Here is a 16,265-nt window from a genome sequence, read left to right as displayed (position 1 = left end):
ATGAGTTTAGGATTTAAAGAATGTCATCCTATGCCCTGAGTTTTAGTAATGTCTTCCTTGCTGCTATTTTATTCTTAGCTGTAGGTCCCTGTTCTTACGTGATTAAATCCCTACTTAATGATTTGCTACTACCCTAGGTTGAAGGTTGTTTCTCGTCCTCCACCCCCCAACTGCTCTGATTGTTGCTAGAGTCAGCTGCCTAGCTCCTGAACTACATAAAACAGCAGACACCCAGATTGCTAAACTTCTCTCTCAACTTAACATTCATCCAGGTTGCTGACAGCTACACCCTGTTGTCTGGACACTGCCTGATGGTCCTGGTCCTCCAACTCCGGCCACATTCCTGTGTTTAATGTCCAACCATGTCCCAACTCTGAGATGAAATTAAAAGGGGTCAAAAAAGGCAAAGCAGCTCTTCTTCTTACAAACCTGTTATTTTTTAAAAATCTCAAACCAGATGATTTTTGAAATCCAAAGTCCAAAGGAGTGTATCATTTTGCCATTAATTAGCATACCATAGAGAATAAATATCACAGCGGTGGAATAGCCAAAGAATCCATTTAGTTTTCTTTCCTTCTTTTCTTTCTAGTATGAGAACCTCTCTGGACAGAATTCCTTATGTTAAATGTAGAATATTAGCTGGGAAAGGATATAATTTATACATGATGGTCATAGTTCATTTTAATAGCACTGTAGCACTGTCCTCCCATTGTTTGTTGATTTGCTTGAGCAGGCACCAGTAATGTCTCCATTGTGAGACTTGTAGTTACTGTTTTTGGCATATTGAATACGCCATGGGGACCTAGCCAGGCTCTGCCATGAGGCCGGCATACTCTCGCTAGCTTGCTGGGCTCTTGGAGAGGGATGGAGGAACCAAATCCGGGCCAGACACATGCAACACAAATGCCCTATCCACTGTGCTATCGCTCCAGTCCAAAGTAGTTCATTTTAATACTTCAGAAAATATAATTTTTTTAAAAAAATCATTTTTTTTTGTTTTTTGGGCCACTCTCCTGGTGAAGTACACGAATTACTCCTGAATCTGCCCTCAGGAATCACTCCTGTCAGTGCTCAGGGAACCATATGGGATGCCAAAAATTGAATTCAGTTTTTTTGCGTGCATGACAAATGCCCTACCCACTGTAATATCCCCCAGGCACTGAAAAAATTATTTTAAGTAATATTTTAAGTGAATCATCAGTGAATAGACATTCCTCTCCCCAACACACACAAGAATGAAAGTGCAAACGTCTAAGCTGATCTTAAAATTATGGGTGCTGGTGTAGAATATTAAGTTTAATGTTAAAATGGGTCCCTTGCTGCTTGTATACTTGCTAACACTGAACAAGCTGTTCATACAGAAAGGCAGTTCCAGGAATAAAGTTCTCCCAGGTCCCCATATAAAACCTGTTTATGTTTTTCCATTTCCCCTGCCACAACAATCATCAGCTCATAGTACTTGTGTGACTATGACTAACTTCTGATGTTTTCTTACATCTTGTGTTTCTCCCATGCATTCTTCCCAGAAATAATAATATGTACAAACCAACATACATATATATATATGTATATATATGTGTGTGAAGATACAATTTTATATAGACTATTCCTAAATAGAGTATCAAATTTAAAAAGTTAAAAAAAGAGTAATAAGCAGAGTTTAAAGTATACTTATCACAAACCCACTCCAGTTCCCTGTTCCAAGGGAACAGGTTATGTTGTTAGTTTCCTATGATCCTTTCTAGATGTATCTATGTGAAACCAATTGTATATTTTTCTCTTTTTCCCAGAGATGATATCATATGTTGAACTATTTTTTTTACTGTACTTTATATATCTACAAACACTTTGGAAAGATCTTTCCATATCTGTATACAGTGTCTTGTTATATTCTTTTTATAAGCTGCACAGTAAGTTGTAAGAAATCATGAAATCATAAAATTAGCTGCAACATAGATGGAACTGGGAGTTATGTTAAATGAAGTAAGTCAGAAGAAGGAGGACAAACACAGGAGATCTCTCTTGTATGTGGTACATAAAATAACTGGATGAGGGAATGCCATGTTTGAAAGGGATGATGCCTAAATAACTCTTGGTCTCAGAGTATAAGGAGGAAAAGGACAGGGAATAAATGATACTGAGGTGGGGAAGAGGAGATGGACAGGAAGATATGGGAAGTAGGGGTCAAGAGAGTCTGTGTACATAGGTGGTATTAAGCAGTGGTGCAGCTAAATATCCAAATCACTGAACAACAACACTGAAAATGAGAGATCAAAACTTTAACAGCAAAACTTAATAAGTTGCCTATCAAGATGGCATGCTGAGAATAGTGGAGCGGTATGAAGGAAAACCTAGAAACCGTGGTGGAGAAAAGAAGACTCTGATGTTGTAAATGTGAATTACTGTTTAACCAGAATATTTTTGAGATGGTAGACACACATTGTTCTTATAGTTAAATAAAATAATTCTGCAAAAAGAAAGTCTTGTATAGAGGACACTTAAATCATGTGAAGTTATAGTTGTAGGATAATTTTTCAGGAGTGAAATACTGAGTCAAATAGTTAACCTATTTGCTTTTGAAGTAGACATGGGAAATTTGGTCAAATCCATTTTCAATTCCAGGTATCACTGACACTGCTTTCAGATAATATGTTGTCCAATTATTTATCATGTTGGCATGTGGTCAATCCGGGTTCGATTCTTCCATCCCTCTCGGAGAGCCCGGCAAACTACCAAGAGTATCCTGCTCACACAGCAGAGCCTGGCAAGCTCCCCGTGGTGTATTCGATATGCCAGACAGTAACAACAAGTCTCACAATGGAGACATTGCTGGTGCCTGCTCAAGCAAATTGATGAAGAATGGGAGGACAGTGCTACAGTGCTAATGTTTCTTTAACTTATAGGTCGAGTATATATTCATTTTTGAACATCACTATGTCTTTTTTATGAAGTGTTCTTTATCTGTTTTCTATTTGGTAGTTTGTTTCACTTATTTGATGAGTGGAACTTTTTACACTGGAGAAGCTAATACTTTGGTGACATAAATGACAAATAGTTTTTTTTAGTATTTTGTCTTTGAATTTTATCTAAAGTTATTTCTGCCAAAATAGACTTCTCTCTCTCTCTACTTATAGATATATTTTTTGGCATCAGTTATATATTAAAATTATTATAAAGTATTTAAAATTTGTTCCCTGCTTTGTATTTTGCAGTTACACCCTGGAACTATATAAATTTTATTTAGGTGTAGGTAGAAAGAATAGTTTTAACTTATTTTTTGACACATGGCTACTAAAATGTCCAATTCCATTTATTGAAAAGCTCATATTTCCTCTATGGTATTGAGGAAATCTTAACAAGAATAAAACTAACAATAATATTGAAGCTCCTATATGTCCAAACTGTCTTAAGCTCTTCATGTTTACTAACTTGTTTGATACTCATAAAGTCATTGGGGAACATACAATTTTTCATTCCCTCTTAACACATAAAAATAAGAGCATAAAGAAGTAAGGTTTGATCATTGTGTGATTGTAACCCAAACATGAATGCTTGTAACTATTTCATGGTAATTCAATAACATTAAAAAAAAGAAGCAAGGAACTTATTCAAAATTATACAAATGTATTTCCACAATCAATACACATCTAGTCACTGATATCATATTGAGATTGAGTGATTCTCTTAAAAGATTGTACCATTTTACTTATAAGACTTCTGGTAACTTCCTATTAATTTTACTATGAGAATAATTTTCTACTTTGGGGGTTGTTGGGGCCATATGCTACGTTGCTCTATGCTCAGGCATCCCTCCTGGTCATGCTCAGGAGACCATTTGTGGTGTACAGATACAACTGAGATAAACTGATTACAAGGCAAACACCTTAAACACTGGATTAAACCCTGATTAAACCCAAACACCTTAACTCTCTGGCCCTAAAGAATAATTTTCTTTATTGTAGTTTACAGAGCTCTAACTATATACTTTTTTAATGAAAAGTTTTTGTATCCTAAATTCGATTTTATTTTGTAATGTAGCATTTCATTGGTCTCTGAACAAAAAGTAGTGTGTTTTCAAACTAGGTAAGGGGGGGAAAGTGAAAATGCATTAAATATAAAATAGTATTCAGGATATGAAAAGAACTCAAGGCATCAATATGGTCATGTTCTCAGACTGTGACTAATTACAAATAATGAGTTGGTTGGAAGTTTAGAAGCATGAAAACTCTTTCAGACTGGGAAGTCAGAAAAAATTTCCCTGGTAAAGTTAGGATTTAAATTAAAGATTCTTGAGGGAATGATAGGATTTGAATACTGTCAATAGAATCCAGTTTTGACATTTGACATGAACTAATGAGCTCTGTTTTTCTAAAATATTGATGTTTTTTCTAAAATGAAAGTCACTGAAAGTCGTTAGATTTCTAAACAAAATAGGTAGCATTTTAAAAGGCAGTGTTATTAAGAAGTAAAGTGAATATAGAAAAAGCAATTTAATAAGTGAACATGAGATAAATCTGTGATTTATTACTTTGCATACAAAAGGATTGATCCAGAGAATCTCAGAAGATAACAACATACTATTACTGTCTTTCACTCTCAAGGGGATAAAGAAATAAATTGCTTTAAGTTTTGATTATTCCATCCCTTCCAACTCGCTTCTGAAAAGTTTAATTTTTAAGTTTATTTGACTGTGAGAACAGAGTTATTGAAAAGAGTGAAATCCTCTGGATGCTTACAGAGCTTATTCCTTAGAGCGCCAAAGGCAAGTGAATGTGCAGTCGGCCTTAGGAGGTGCATTCAGGGAAAACTTGCCTCTGCAGATGGAGAGAATTGAGTGAGACAATTTCTCTGCTAGATCACTGTCAGCGTTTTCAAGAATGAAAGCAGTCACTAGATTTGTTCACCTCACAGTAAAAGAAAAAAAAAGGCTGTACAATCTCAGCTCTTCAAATTAGAAATTGCATCTGAAATTGGTTTACTACCTTCAAAGGAAACTAGTGGATACATTCAAGGCAAAGGCTTTTTCTTTTCTAGTGCGGGGAATATGTGGAGGAAATACCTTAGCTCAAAACTGCTCTCTGAAACTGAACTAGGGGAGGGCTGAGCGATTCTTTGTCACTGTAGGTTTGGGAAGGGGTAAGCAGAACAAAGTTGAGTGGAGGACAGGTAGTTCTTTTTTCTAATGCATTTATCTAGGGGCTTTTGTAGCTGCTTTGATCTTCTCTGTGAAGTCCTCTAACTTCATTGAATTTTGTAAACTGAAATTATTTAAATGGTCAAGGGGTGTTTTGTCAAGGACTCCTTTATCAGTTGTATGCTACCACAATTTATAGGAGGAAAGGAAAACACAACTCAATAAAGTGAGGGAACAAGAGGCTAATTTGCTAAAACTAGGTGAACAACTTGTTAAATTAAAAATGTACATTCATAAGGAACACTTCAAAAGTGTGCTACAGCAAGACCCCAATTCGTACCCGACCATGTTTTGATTTAGGGAGCAGTCAATTTGATATGTGAATGAAGAGTGTTGAACATTTCTTTCACTCATGAAACCCACATGAACTTCCAGAGATCTTAAATGCCCAGGTAAACAAAATAGCGTCTTGTGTTATTTTTTCAGTTGGAGTCTGTTTAGAGTAAAATTGAGCTATTTCCCCCATGGCTAAAAAATAGTAATCGAACATTATTCAAACAAGGAAGAACATGTAGTCTCCTCAACTAAAATCTATTAAGTCTGTATTTTCTTAAAAAGTTAGCTTATCCTTAGGTTTATTCATTCTTAAAAATGACTTGGGTAAATAAAACCAGTGCAGATTAGCTTCCTGTTAACAATGTTTTTAGAAAGATTTTCAAATGATTTATTTTTGTGAGTGAACTTAATGAATTAACTTTAATGACATAAATATATCTCATTTTCAATAAGTACTTCTTGTTGTTTTGGGCAGTTTTCCTAATTTCTATTTCCTTTGGATCTATAATGATTTTTCTTTTTAATGTCGAAAATTTATTTTTTAAAACATGAAGCATGGCATTTTGTTCTTTCTTCACTGTATCACTGTCATCCTGTTGTTCATCGATTTCCTCGAGCAGGCACCAATAATGTCTCCTTCATCCTAGCTCTGAGATTTTAGAAAGTGCCACATTCGAGGCTCTTTCAGGGTCAGGGGAATGAGATCCATCATTGTTACGGGGTTTTGGCATATCAAATATGCCACAGGGAGTTTGCCAGACTCTGCTGTGTGGGCAGGATACTCTCGGTAGCCTGCCAGGTTCTCTAAGAATAAGAAATAGATAATAAGAGGTCCAGCCACGAACGCGGTTGCCTGTGCTTCCGGGAGCTGGGTTTTATAGTGTCTGGGTTTTGGCCGTTGATGGGATAACATGGCGCTGGGGGCAGTTGGTGGGTGTAATGCCTACCTACTGGAAGATGGGGGATCTGGGTGGAGGAGGCCCAGTTCCGATCTGAGCAGGCTTGGAGATCTCAGCCCCGGGTCCTGCATTCCTGGGTTCCTCTGTCGGTTCCGTCATGTGTGAGGCTCTCCCAAATGTGTGGAGAGTGGGCTTAAGCATGGGTGTGGCTGGTTTGGGTGGTCTTTGACTGCTGGGGCTCTGCTCGGAGCAGGGAGGGAAGCTCAACCCGCCCCCCTCCAAGGGACCCTGGTGAGGACAGCCAGGTGTGGGGCCAGGAGACTCTGTTTTGTCTCAGCAAATATATATATATATTTATGTGTATATGTGTATAACATATTTATGTATATATGATTAGATGTTACTGTGTCTGGCATATCGAATACTCTTGGTAGCTTGCCGGGCTCTCCGAGAGGGGTGGAGGAATTGAACTCGGGTCGGCCATGTTGGCCGCTTGTAAGGCGAACGCCCTACCCGCTGTGCTATCGCTCCAGCTAGATATAATGATTAGATGATGAACATCTCCAAGGATGTTGATAAATATCTGAAGTGGTGTCAAAATAAGTTCAAAAACATTGATACTAAACTGATTGAGCCATTGCTCCAATTTATTTCTTTTTATTTTATTTTTTGTTACATAGATAAGATCTGGTGTACTTCAGAAAAAAAAATGAACTAATCAGGTTACATATGACCTGGTTTACTTCAGAAACAAATTGAACTAATTGGGTTAGACATTATAGACATACACTTTGTCTTTGATTATAATTGGTGCCAAGTCTTCTCAATTAAATTGAATTTATATTGAATGTATAAAAACCAAGGGGTGATAGTTTGTAATAATGGTAACTTCCATTTAGTAAAACTCCATTCATTAATCTATACAAGAAACTCTGTACTATATATATATATATACATATATATATATATATATATATATAACATTATAGTCTTTATTTTTGTATATCAGGGTCCTTAGACTGAAAGATGTTGCATCTTTTTCAAGGTAATGTAGCATGTGTTGGAGTTCAGGTCAAAATCTCATCATTCTCTCTTTCTCTGTCTGTCTGTCTGTCTGTCTGTCTCTCAATCTCAATCTCTTGTCTGCACAACTGTTCTTGAACTTTTAAATTTCTGACAATAGTAAATATTCAAAAAGCAGAAACAAAAAAATCTTAGGATTAAAATAAGATGTTCTTTTATATGCTAAAATAGAAAAATGAAAAGGAGAGATCACTATCTATCCTTAATACAATGTTGAAAAGGAGTGCTTTAGCTCTATTTCTTGTGTTTTAAAAAAGTTAACATGTCACTTTACTTTTTATTATTTTGTGCTTCTGGAAGACAAGCAGTTCAGAGCATGTCTGAGTCCTTATCTGCAGGAAAGCTTACTTTGAGTCTGTAACTAATATTTCCTGGGATATTTCAATCACAAAAACCCCCAAGAAGGTCACATCCTAGAACAAAGAACAGTTTTCCAGGAAAAGAATTGGTAACCTTACACCAACATAATTATATAAACACTGGTGGATCTTATCTTTCTTGTTTTTTCAGAGTGTTGAAAACTACCATGGCCCTGTGCAGTTCTGAGGACAGATATGTGGAATCCATGTGGAACAAAACACTGAGGGATGTGGAAGGATTACCAGGTATTCAGTGTCACCTTTTATTTTTATTTATTTTTTCTCATCATCACCTTTTAGACCTGTATTGTAAACGGGGCTTTGTTCAATGCCTACTGGGACTGCAATAGCCTTTTGGTATCTTCCATGGGTTCCCCTGTGTTATCAGAAAACACAGACTTTTCCCCATTCCCTAAGGCAATAGACTGAACTGGGGTTTCCTTTCCTTTTTATTGTTTTCAGATATTTGCCAGTGCTCAGCTCACCATTTTCTTTCACTGATAAATTTGAAGGAAATTATAGTCTCTGCACACAGAGGCCAAAAGTGTTCCCTCAAACCTCCTGATAACAAAAACAGACTGCTTCTTTCAACCCTAAGATCAACTGAACAATTGGGGGGCAAACCCCCGCCCCCCCCAGAAACAAAAAACAGAGATGGTAGCTCCATTAGTAGGAGTTAGAATAACCCCATTGCTGGAAACACCCATTATGAATATCGTAGCATATTTTCCTAAGCTTAGATGAACTCAAGAAACAGATTTTTCTCAGTGTCACTGAAATTAATTTAAGGACAATGTTACTTACATATGTACAAATATAAAAGTTAGATCAATTCTTGGTGTTTATAGCTCTCTTAATTATAAAAACTGAAATTTACAAACTGAAGAGTGGAAACTCTACAACCAATAAAACTCCAACTAACAACATTAATTTTATGTGATAGATGAAGTTCTGTTGAAATTAAATTTCTATTCACAGTATGAATACGTTCCTGATTGCCGTAGTATGACAGTTCATGTTGCTGCATGCAGTGGAATGTTTCCAATTCTTTTTTTTTACATTTAATTTAATTTTTATAAAGTTGTTCACGAGGATTTATTACATTCAATATTCCAACACCAATCCCAGCACCATTATACCTTCCCACGACAATTACTTCCAATATTCCCAGCCACCATGCAAGCCTGCCCCAATAGCAGGCCCTAAATAATTTATTTTGTGTCACTTGTAATGATTCATTTGCTGAAAACGGTCAAAAAATATTTCTTTAGAAGAAAGTATGTGAAGATTGTTGTAGCTCACCCTGGAGCTATTAAGCCCTTGTATAAGAGATAATTAACATGTTGTTACAGGTTGAGCTTTCTCTGGTAATATTTCTTTAATCCAGATTGGTTACCTTCTACTTTTTATCTCACCGATGTGGTATGCTACTCCTGGTATATTAGTGTACTTCATAAAGTATGAGATGTAACAATCCATTAATTCTAAATTTTGAATGGAGTGATAAAGCTAAAGTGAAATTTTTAACTGAATGGTGATTTGGGGATTTGGAAGAATCTCTGCAGTTGAGATTTATTTATGAATTTCTGGGTCATGGCTAGTTAAATGAACTTTTATAGTGCCAGAGGCAGTTCATGGGCATGACTGCCAGACTTCCTGAACAACAGGAGGTTGTGGGGAGGTCACCCATCCCTGACTCATGAGATCCTGGAGATTTCGGTTACAAAACTCACAAACCTGGGTTTTTCAACAGGTTTATCCCTTGATGAGACTCCTCTGGGGCTTCCAATTCTTGTACCATTTCTCCATTTGAACTACTAAGAGACTTTGCATCTAACCTCATTTGCTTCCCCTTAGCATAAATGCATCTTTTGTCTCTTCAGTGACCTGCGACTTCTCAGTTTATGTCAACTAAAATACTATTTGATAGTAAACTAATCTTGAACAAAAGAGACAATGAAATAAAGTTGCCATTTCAAAAAGCTCAGCTTGGCTCTGGAAGAAGTAGAAGAGTCTGTCTCTGATTTATCCTTGTGCCTCCACCACTCAATTCAATTTTAGTGCATATCAGGTCCTCTGCAGTATACGATAAATAAAAGAAATGGTAAATATTAGCTTTGCTGGAAGGAACAAATGGCCTAATACCAACATCTGGGTGTGCCCAGGGCTTACTCCTAGATCTGCACTCAGGAATCACTCCTGGTGGACTGGAAGTGCATATGGGGTGCTGGGAATTGAATCCAGATAGCATGAAATAGTATAGACTATACTTGTCTAGAGACAGACCCCTAAGGGAAATCCCTGACAAAGGAGGACAATTGTGAGTTTCAAGAAAAAGGCATGTGGGGTTTTGAGCATGTGATGGCTAAGAGCCGTTCCCCTTGCAGGCCCACAGTGATGGATAAAGGATCAGGGGGTAACATAGAAATGGGCCTCCAGGCTGGTTGGTAGTGAGTGTATTTCTCTCTCTCCTCCCCAGCATAGTCCAATACCTCCTGTTACAGCACAATCAATTTTTGATCTTGGTCCCAGTCATTATAGTTCCTTCTTCCTACTCCTCATTGTCCTCTTAGCACTTATCTAGTCCTTATATTTCTAACCTCCTCTTTTACCTTGCAGCACAGTTATATATAAATTGTGAAGGATGGGGGTACACATATGTGGGTTGAACATTGCCATAGCAACAAACAGGTAAAGCCACTCCTTCAGGGGAAGTTCTAGAAGATTAACTCAATGACAAAATCTTCATCTGAGGGTTCAGCACTCTAGATTACTAGGAGATACACTCAATGGTGGGATTCCATCTAGGGTGTACTGTTTTCCCCTTTCCTCAGCTAGTAATCCACTTAAACAATCATAGTAAGTTTACTTCTTATAATATTGCTAGTCATTTTGTATGAACACAGTAAGAAATTTATTAAGCTTTAAGTTTGGCTCTTCCTGGGGACATCTTGCTATATATTCCAGACCAGTGTCCTCAGGCCAGGTTAATCTTTCTTAACCCCAGTAGAGTCCTTACTCAGTTACTTCTTTTGGGTCATGACAGAGTTTGTTCCATGACCATGCTCTTAACTTATACTTATGGTGCTTAGATTGTCCCCTTTTGATGGCAGGGTAGCTTACAGCTTGCCCAGTGTCCATTCTGTTGCTCCATCATGACCCTTCTTTTGGGGGTGTTAGGAAGTAAGGGCAATTGAGGTTTAAGTTAGGTAAATATGATGGATGCCCAAGAGTAAATATTATTTAGGAGTCAACTAACTCCCATATATATTTTTAAATTTTTACTAGTGAAACACCATGAGGTACAGTTGTAGACTTACAAATTTTTGTGCTTGGGTTTCAATTATACAATGATCAAGTACCCATCCCTCCACCAGTGCCCATTTTCCACCACCACGGGTCCCAGTATCCCTCCCCCCCACCCCCCACCCCCCCATCCCACTTTGCCTCTGTGGCAGGGCATTCCCTTTTGTTCTCTCTCTCCTTTTGGGTGTTGTGGTTTGCAAAAGAATTAACTCCCATATTACAAAAGCATAGCATGAACTGTTTTCCTGTGTTTATACAAAAAGGACACTACTTTTTTAGGGCACAGCAGGCAGGACATTTGCTTTGCTTGCAGCCGATCCAGGTTAGGTTCAATTTCCAGCATCCCATCTCGTCTCCTGAGCACTGCCAGAGGTAATTCCTGAGTGCATGAGCCAGGAGTCACCCCCCCCCCCGCCCCCCCCAAAAAAACAGACACTGCTAAACCATGCAAGTGACATAAAGGAAAGAAAAAAGCAACATAGGATTATCAGTGCTGGTGGAATTGGGTGTGTCTCAGGGACACTGTTGTGGGAGTAACTCAATAAACTTAAGCTCCCTGCTGGAGGAGCAAGGACAACCCAATGTTATCTGACAAAAAGTGTATACAGTGGGGCAAAGAAAGCTTCTTCAATAAATGATCATGGGAAAACTGTGTGGTCACATACAAGAAATAAACTCAGAACTCTTTCAAACACCATGCACAAAAGTCAATTAAAAATGGGTTAAAGACCTCATTATCAGGATCTGATCTATAAATTATGTTAAGGAATACCTAGGTATAACCCTTCAGTATATTATACGTAGAAGCATTTTCAATATTCAATGCCATTGTCTTAGCAAATTGAAGCAAAGATAAAGAAATGGGACTTCATCATTCTAAGAAGGTTCTGCACCATAAAACAAATAATGACCAGGGTTTAAAGACATCCCACACACTGGGAGAAAATCTTCGACCACAACTCATCAGAGAAAAGGTTATTATCAAAGATACATTAGGCACTGGTGGAACTTTACAAAACAAAACCAAACAAAACCAAAAAAACAAAATCTATGTATCCAAAGACAGGGTGGAGAGATGAGCAGAAATTTCCCCAAAGAAGACACATAAATGGTCAAAAGATATGAGAAAAAAATTGTCTGCATTCCAAGTCATTAGGGAAAAGCAAATCAAAACAACAAGGTATCATCTCACGGTGAGACTGGTGCACATCACAAAGAACAGAAACAAACAGTGTTGGTGTGGATGTGAAGAAAAAGGGGCTTCACTGATTACTTGTGGGAATGTTGATTGACTCAACCTTTTAGGAAAACAATATAGACACTTCTCAAAACACTATGAATTGAGTTTCCACATGATCCAACAATTTCATTTCTTTGCATTTACCTCAAGGACTCAAGAACTTTATTCATAAAAGACATTTGAACCCTTATGTTCACTGCAGCACTATTCACAATAACCAAATGTGGAAACAACCCAAATCTCTAAGAATAGATAACTGAATAAAGCAACTATGTTGCACTTATAAAATGGAATATTAATAGGCTATAAGGTGGATCTAGAGCATCATATTGAATGAAGTAAGTCAGAAGAGAGGGACAGATACAATATGAACTCTATCATATCTGGGATATAACTAAACATAGAAGGGAAAGAACAAATGGCCAAAGGCAATAGAAACTGAAAACAATCCTTAAGCAGGAAGGATTTCACTGCAGGGGCATGGAGGACAGTAAGATAGAGGTGTGGGACACTGGGACAATGGTGGAGGGAGGCAAACTCTCTGGTGGAAGATGTGGTGATGGAATTTTTTATACAAAGAACTCATCCATTTTCAGAGTTGCAAATAACAAGGCCTAAAATAAATGAAAACTTAAAAACAGAGCAGATAATCATCCTAAAGCATCTCAGTAATATTTGGCAATTTCTCTGTCTTAGATTTTAATACAATTCATTGAAATTCAGTCATTTCTACCAAAATCAACTTAAAATTACTAAATGGCATTTAATTCTAGCCCAACAGCTAAGAGGGATAAAATATTCACACACAACACATCAATAAAAGGTTGATGTTAAGGACTAAAATGTAGTCACAAAGAGTGTATGCATACCATTATTCATTGCCTCACTCAGTACAATAGCTAAGATATAGAATCAACCTAGATGTTCAATGACATAAGTGGATCATGAAGACATGGTATATATACACAATAGAACACCACACAGCTACAAAGAATGATTAAATTTGTGGCAGCACAGAGGGGCCTGGGAGACATCGTGTTAAAGAAAGTAAGAAGGATAAACACAGGATAATATCACTTATAAGTGGCATTTAGAATAACTGGATGAGGGAATGCAATGTTTTAAATGAAGGGAAGCCCTAGAGCATAGGAGAAGGCAGGAAAGCGTAGAGGGGAGAGGAAGCAGAGACAGATGAGAAGCAACAGAGGCCAGGTCAGGGGAGTCAGGTACAAAGGTACAAAGCAATGCTAAAGCCAAATATCCAAATGACAGAGTCAACAACCCTGAAAGCCAGAGGCCCAAACTTTAACAATGAAATTTAGAAAGGTGCCTGTCAAGAGGACTGATTTCAGGTTTGAGGGGTGGGGATATGAGAGGAAAACTGGGAACATTGGGGGAGGGAAGCTGACACTTGTGGTGGGCTCAGTGCTGCAATATTGTCACTTCACTGTCCTCCCGTTGTTCATTGATTTGCTCCAGCTGGCCCAGTAACATTGTGAGACTTGTTACTGTGTTTGGCATATCGAATATGACACGGGGAGCTTGCCAGGCTTTGCCGTGTGGGGCTGCTGGGTTGGAGTGATAGCACAACAGGTAGGGCGTTGCCCAAATCTGGGCAACCACGGTTAGATTTCTCCACCCCTCTTGGAGAGCCCGGCAAGCTACCGAGAGTATCCCGTCTGCACGGCATAGCCTGGCAAGCTATTCGTGACGTATTGGATATGCCAAACACAATAGCAACGAGTCTCACAATGGAGATGCTACTGGGTCCGCTTGAGCTGCAATATTGTATGTCTAAAATTCAACTATGAACAGCTTTGTAAATCACGGCAATTTAATGAAAAAAAATTACTAAATAATTGAGCTGATCTGTTAGTACCTTTATCTCTCACATACATCATTCTTGGGTTATTAATATTGAGGGCTGGAGCAATAGAACAGAGGGTATGGCATTTGCTTTGCACGCGGCCAGCCCGGGTTTGATTCCTCTGCCCCTCTCAGAGAGCTCGGCAAGCTACGGAGAGTATATTGCTCGCATGGAAAAGCCTGGAAAGCTACCCACGATGTATTCAATATGCCAAAAACAGTAACAAGAAGTCTCACAATGAAGACGCTACTGGTGCCCGTTCAAGCAAATTGATGAACAATAGGCGGACAGTTCTACAGTGCTACCACCTCCTCTAAGGTATGATATTAGTTGGGAAGGAAAAAATATATATAAATGGAGATACTGTACAGCTGGTAGTTTACTTTCCCTACACATTGCCAATCTGAGTTTGATCCTGGGCATCCACATGGTTCCCTGAGCCCACCAAGACTGATTCCTGAGTGTAGCCAGAATGTTGCCCACATCTGAGTCTGCCCCAAGTCCCCTACTTCCCAATCTATCTATATAAATATAAAATATGCATATTATTTAACTTATGTCATAGTTTAAGATTCTATCTCAGATATGAAACCTGATTTTCGACCTTCCAAAACTCAACCTTACCTGAAAAAAATCATATTATTCATTTTCTGTCACTAGGAAGAATTTAAATGCAACATTTTTGTCTGCTTACTTCTCTTCTTTAGGGGAGTATTACAAATTAGAAAAAAATAAACAAATAACTTTCTTTGTTGAAAAATCCAGACCTAGAGGAGGAAGAATCAACAATGAATATGATGAAGGAAAGTGGCAGAGAAAGGAGAGCTTCCTCCCTTCTCTTCTGAACTGTCACTCTGGCCTTTCCTTCTGCTGCCCGGGTTTGAAAAATGACTTTATCCCTGGTGCCAGGAAACAGGACTCTTCCAGGCATTCTTGTCTCCACACAGCAGGAGCAGACAGAGCTCCGGGCTTGGCGGCTGCCTCCCTCCTGCTGGAGGAGACTGTTAACAGGAGCACCGCCCTCCGGCCTCCTGACCAGGCCAGAACCACAACTGTCAAGGGTCTCCCCAGGTCCCTCTCGCCTGCGGTGACTTCCATGTTCTAGTCAGAGCTCATGAGACTTCATTAGCAACCACATACATCTTCATATCACTCACGGCTCCTATCAGAGGCCATCATTAATCTTTTGAATATTTGAAATAAGCAACTTTGATTCACCACCAAGCTCTTCCCTTTGTCAATTAATAAAGGAAAAAAATCACCTCCCGCCCCCATAGTCTATGCCAGCTTCTTGATTCTGCTCAGTGTGGCACCCCTCTTCCTGCGACAATTACTCTGTGTCTTTACTCTCAGGTGGATGGGAAGCTCTGGAATTGTTCATTTTGTTCATTTATCATCCTGTTCCCTAGGGAAGTCTGTCTGATTAAACACAAATGACTGAGAGATGACTTGAAATGCTCCAATGTTCAGCCCTACTTCACTTCTAAAAAGAGAAAAGAAAGGACTTGGGGGGCGGGCGGAGTGATAGTACAGTGGTTAGGGGATTTGCCTTTCATGCGGCTGACCTGGGTTCAATCCCCAGCATCCCATATGGTCCCCCAAGCATTGTTAGGAGTAATTCCTGAGTGCAAAACCAGGAGTAATCCCTGAGCATCGCTGGGTGTGATATTCACCCAGAAAAAAAAAGAGAAAAAAAAGAAGGGGCTGGGAAAACTTTGGGAGCATGCATTAGATGACCTCCCATGCCCTCAGAGTAAGGAAGAAGGTCGTGTGGCTGAGTCCTCCCAATTGCCCTGCAAGTAGCCAGAGCATTTGGATGGCCTTGTGGATGTGGACCAGACGCTGATCTGGAGTTGGAGGACTCCAGCTGGGATGGCTCTGCTGTTCCACAGTCAGACAACCGGGCAGCTGCCTCCTCTGGGGGAGGCTGGAGGCTCGTTTCAAGTCCCTGCAATGGTGTCAGGCTTCTTCCAGTTTCTAAAGCCAATTATTTGAAGTGACTGTGAGCTCCAACTAACAGAAGGCTGGGGCTCCCAACAGA

This window comes from Sorex fumeus, unplaced genomic scaffold (assembly GCF_029834395.1).
Source record: "Sorex fumeus unplaced genomic scaffold, SorFum_2.1 ptg000014l, whole genome shotgun sequence".
Lineage (NCBI taxonomy): Eukaryota > Metazoa > Chordata > Mammalia > Eulipotyphla > Soricidae > Sorex > Sorex fumeus.
Note: the sequence above shows the minus strand (reverse complement) of the source record.